The sequence below is a fragment of the Equus asinus genome, chromosome 20 (assembly GCF_041296235.1).
Source record: "Equus asinus isolate D_3611 breed Donkey chromosome 20, EquAss-T2T_v2, whole genome shotgun sequence".
Classification (NCBI taxonomy): domain Eukaryota; kingdom Metazoa; phylum Chordata; class Mammalia; order Perissodactyla; family Equidae; genus Equus; species Equus asinus.
In genome coordinates, this window is record NC_091809.1 from 88,847,926 (window position 1) to 88,853,649 (window position 5,724).

General features: G+C 42.6%; 1 pseudogene; it reads right to left on the bottom strand.

The window, feature by feature from the left end:
* Positions 1-4,157: 4,157 nt before the first annotated feature.
* Positions 4,158-5,387, bottom strand: LOC106830228 (glutathione S-transferase C-terminal domain-containing protein pseudogene; annotated as a pseudogene).
* Positions 5,388-5,724: the final 337 nt, after the last annotated feature.

The window sequence follows — 5,724 nt, forward strand, 5'->3', positions numbered from 1 at the left end:
ATTACTGTGTGACCCCAATGGCAGAATTGGGGAGATTGGTGTGGAAACTGTTCCTGGAATATAGTTAAAAGACTTCATTGCATGAGACCTAATTTGAAGAGGATGGTATATGGACTATACTGAGGTTAGCTATATGAAGATAGCCTCTCTTACCAAATGACTTGTTTGAAACTAATTTCCCTGGGAGCTAGAGTGTTTAGGGACACAGTCATTAATGTGGGGCAGAATAAACCCTACATGTTAAGGGATGGTTGAAGAGGGATCTCTCAGCACAGAGGAATGGGGGAGGAGTTGCAATGTTTCTGACTTTCCTCAGGTCTCCTGATGTCAAGAACAGATCCACCTTCCCATTGACAGTTCTTGACAGAGTAACAGGAGAAGTTTCAAGGATGTTGGATAAACACCTCACAGGACATTTTATCTGCATTGTGGAGACCCTTTCATTTTTGTTGCCCTAACTATACAGATTCAGAAAGCCTTGGTGCAGACTAACCGGATGGAGTGAGATAAGGAACCTCAGGACCTAGTTGGTCCTTACCTTACTATAAAAATTCCTAAATTGTACTATTTCCAAAGGTGAAGATATATTTTGTCTCTGTGTCTGTCTGTGTGTCTTTTATAAGAGAAGAATCTCAATGGTGTAATACTTCTTCAATGACAGAATAAAAGTGAAGGAACAAAGGAAAAAAAGGACTTGTGTCATTTTCAAGGGAGCCATAAGAATTACCACAAATGTGTGGCTTAAATAAAATTTATGTTCTCATGATTCTGGAGGCTAGAAATACAGGACAAAAGGTGTGGGCCTGATTGCTTCGTTCTGAGAGTTGAGTGGGTAGGATCTGTTCCTTGTCTTTCTGCTATCTTATGGTGCTTTGCTAAAAATCTTTAGTATTCCTCAATTTGTAGATGAATCACCCTGATCTCTGCTTGTGTCTTCACATGGGTTATCCATGTGTGCACGTCTATCTCTGTCCTAATTTGCCCTTTTTATAAAGACACAGTCATGTAGAATTTAGGCCCACCATAATGACTTCATTTTAACTTGATCATCTTCAAAGACTTGATTTCAGAATAAAGCTCCATAATCACACTCTTGGGATTAGGACTTCAACATCTTTTTGGGGAGCACAATTCAACCTGGGCTAGCACACAGTGTGTTGAAACAGGATAGACTTTCTCTCCCCACTCTATGACCTCTCTTATTTATTGAGATTTCTCTCCCATGACTGACAGGTGCCTCATTCGAATTTATGTTTCTCAGATCTCTGCCATGTGTGTGATCCTATGTGTATACGAGCATTCTTTTCCTCCAAGAAACATACACATTTAGGGGCCTATCAACATACTTTCCTTGTGTGCAGGCCAAGAAAAAAAGTCCCTACATCTACAATGACAAGGCTCCCACAACCACCCAGTTGGTGTTGATCTCTGCATTTCTACATCCCCATAGCACTGGGTATCAATGGAGTACTTGCTAACTTTACCTCTGTCTGTCTTTGTGAAAATCTGTGCAGTAGTGGAGAGAAATCTAAAGGAGGATCCTGAGGATGGTAAGTTCACCCCAACTCTTAACTATTGTAATAAAATGATCTATATAAATACAATGATTTGTAAGTCATTCTCTTACAATCAATAGATTCATTTAGAATCAACTAGTCGTTGATTCTATTTATATATCTGAAAAAAGGGAGTACTCTTATTTGTCAAGGATGTTTGTGTGAGGAATACATGGGTAAAAGTGATTTCTAAATTATAACTATTATAAAAATGTTACTGATAAATTTCCTGCCTATAATGGTCCATGCAGTTTCCTTGGGTGTCTCTGTGGAATGACTTTTAGGCAGGAGAAGGCTCTGTGTGTGTAGGTAAACATTTCTTGGATATTGGAAAACTGTTAATTGATGGAACCAAAAAAATGAGAAGCTAATGAGAAAGGTCTAATCATCTATGGAGAGATGAGAAGGTTCTAGCTTTCCGCATTCATCAGACATTGTGTTCCTCTGTATGATGTGCTGTGTCAGGTCCTGAGGATACATACTGAACAAAACCATGCCTGATCCTTGCATAGATTATTTTTTAGAAAGAACAGATAGACGTTTAAAGAAAGATGTTATATATTCTGTAGTAAAAAAAAAAGAGAGAGAGAGACAGATGGCAAATATACAGCAAACAATAGTATCAGTAGTTTTGCTATAGGTGAGTTAGAGCAGTTTTTTCTGATAAGTGGACTTGTAAGAGGAGACTGAAAGAAACATGAGAGTGAATCATGCTGATATCGGGGGAGGATCCTTCCATGCAGAGCAACAACCAAGTGCAAACGCTCTGAGAGAGCGGTGGGTACTGTTCTTTTAACACTGAGGATGTGTTTTTGTGATGGGAAAGAAATGAAGGATAAATATACCTTAATAGGAGTATACCAACTGAAGGCATTAAGACTCAAAAGATCATGTATTTTGATTCCTTTTTATGAGTAGATGTGAAAATGCCAATCTAGGAGATTAGTGTTTGCCTGAGACTCAGGTTCAGAATGGGAGTGATTGCTCATGAAATTGAGTCTGTTTTCAAGTGATGGAAATGTTCTAAAATGGCATTGTGATGATAGTTATACAGTTTCATAAATTGACTAGAAATTTCTGTATTGTATTCTTGAAATTAATGCATTTGATGTAAATATAACTCAATAAAACTGTTTTTAAAAAGTGAGTCATATCAGGGATAGGATCATTCCATGCAGAGAGAAGAGCAAGTGCAAAGGCCCAGGGGTTACAGTGAGTTTAGTGTATCTAACACTGACCATATGTTTTGGGGTGGGGAAGAAAAGGCAGACATAGGAGTGTTGTACAAGGTTCTTGGAAGGAAAGGCCTCAATTTGTCCTTCTCTCCAGTAGGAGAAGAGAAACTAGCAGTCACTCCACTGATGGGGTGATATTTGTCAACAACATAAACTATGAGTAAAGTGTTTGAAATGATGACAAAGAAGCCTGTCAATTGTCACTGACCTACTCCTCTTGTCTCTCTCTTTTCCCTTCTTTACTGAATAGTAATGTTTTGTACTGTTCTAAATCTCTTCTCAATCAATGTCCTTTATATTCCTCTCCTTCTTATCCTGCCCTCTTCAACATTCTCAGCCCCACAGGAGACTGTGATCAAAAAGAACCTTAGGTGTCAGAACAGGAAGAAGTGAGGGGAGCATTGCAATGGATTTGTCAGTACAGGTAATTCTACAGAAGGAGGTGACCTTCCCATCTTCCTGGAGCTCCTGACAGAACCCCTGAGCCTGAACTGTGGCCAAAGCTTCTGCCAAGCCTGTATCACTGCAAAAAAGAAGGAGTCAGTGATCTGCCCAGGAGTGGAATGCAGCTGTCCTGTGTGCCAGAGCAGACACCAGCCTGGGAACCTCCGACCTAATCTGCACCTGGCCACCACAGTGGAGAGAGTCAGGGAGGTGAGAACAAGCCCACACCAGTGGCAGAAGGGAGCTCTCTGTGAGAACCATGGAGAAAAACTCCATTTGTTCTGTAAGGAGTGTGAGAAGGCCATTTGCAAGCTTTGTGTGATGTCTCCGGAGCACAATAGTCACCAAATTTGCTTCATGGAGGAGGCGGTCATGGAAATTCAGGTAGGCCCCAGGGTGGGAAACATTGTAATTAAAGTGATATGTTCATTTTTTTTGTCCTACTTCATTACCCTTGTCATCACAGGACTGAGCCCTGAAAACTTTCCATACCCTTTGCTCAACTCTAAGGCTTGAAGGACATTTCTTTTCTTTCATTCATTTGCTGCATGAATAAGCCTAGACTACAAACTCTTAGCAAAGAGAATTTGGATGAGTGAAGAATTTCTTCCCAAATTAAGTTCTGATTTTCCCTCTGAGCACAAATATTTTTTTTGGAACATGGTTGTTTAGATGTGTGAAAAGTGTCAATGAGAGGAAAGGACTTCCATGGCTTCAAGATCAGTTCTTCTAGAGAAAGAGAGATGCAGGCTATACTTGATGAAGGGATGGTAACTTGCATCTCCCAGGGTTAAGGAACACACTTCCCTCATCAGGTTTTTGTCTACATCCTAGATTCTTCCAGCCAGGTGTATTTCTGTGAACTTCCGACTCTTCTGAGATGAGACTGATTTATTCTGTGTTCATTAGGTGCTGAGAAAGCTCATAACTTGACTCTGATTCTGTCCCCAGGCCTGGCCTGATGTGTCACCACGTAGACGAGGTTGCTTAACTCCTGCTGCTTCCTCAGCGCTCGGTCACTGGACGTCTTCCCATCTTTTGGGCTCACTGCTGCAGGAAGTCTATTCCAGTCAAGAGTCCAAGCAGAGCAAGGGTAGGGAGAAAACATCACTTCAATGCCCTTTTCCATTAACTTGGTCTTAGTGGGTCTTGGGCCCACTAAACATAAACGAAGGGTCGCTGTGCTCCTCTGCTCCTGGGCCTTGTTGAATTTTGGATGCTGTTCGCTGGAGGTGGTCGGCAACTCTGGTAAGTGGAGAAACTAGATCCCACGGCGAGAAGCTGCTGTTCTCACTCCTGGCACCTCCTGAGCCCTCTGGTACCAGGCAGCCAGCAGCAGAAATTCTACCAGCCTTTCAGAAAGCTTCTCGAGGATAATTACCAAAAAGTGATGGCTGCAGGGCAGAAGTACGAGGTCTACCCAGGTGAAGCACAGGCCCTCTGCAAACAGGTGCTCCAGGAGCAGAAGCGCGCAGGTGCCTGCTCGTATGATGTGAGCAGGCTCCCTGTTGGGAGCAGCTGGGTGCTCCTGTACCGTGAGCTTTGAGAAGGCCACTTGCAGCTCCAGGCTGCGGGATGAACGGTCTTGGTCCTCAGATGTTTCCTGTCTACAGGCCTTCAATTTCTCCTAGGCAAGAGCAGGCACCACTGCAGCAGCCTTCTGCTGCTTCAGCTTTTGCTCACGGAGTTTGTCATCGTTGCGCACTCTAACAGGCTCGCTGAGCTTTTTCTCTAGCTGTAGTACTTCTGTGGGGATAGCTGCGTGCAGGTCACAAGACTCTTTGACAAAATTCTCAATAGCTAAAGGGATGGTAAGTTCACATAGCCTGGTCTACTGACTAACTTCAACACAGGGCTTCAAACAAGTCTTCTTAAAATCCAGCAGCTCCAAGATCCCCTTCTTTGAGGGCTCTGCGTCATATGCTTTCTGGACGATGTGTCTCAGCACAACAGCGAGCCCTGCTCTGTAGAAACTGTCTGGTCCTTCTACCACTGCAGGTAAACAGCAATTCTGGACTATCTGTGGAAGCTCTTGCCTCGAGATAATCTGGATTTGAACATGCTGGGACAATACATTTTTAAGTAGTGAAGTATCTGCACTTTTTCCAGTGAGGACTAAGGAAATCTCAAAGCTTTTTGCAGTCACAGTATGATAACAAAAATAAAGTTACAGATGTGTGAAGAGGAAAGATACATCATTCTACTTGGTGAGAAAAATCCAGGTACAGGTATTCTTCTGTAAGATTTTTCTTAATGCCTTTCATTTTCTTCTTGCATTGGGTCACCTGTAGTTGTCTTGGGATAACAGCCTGCGAAGATCTGACAACGCTGGTCTTCCCAAAGTGCTTCTGTGACTCCACAGTTTTGTGATTCCACAATATAATAACTGGGATGATATATTCATTCACTCATGAGTAATGGATTGTCCTGGTCCTGGCGGCCACGCCCGGCGCAGGCCTCCAGCTCCGCCTCCCAAGTCTCAACCCACT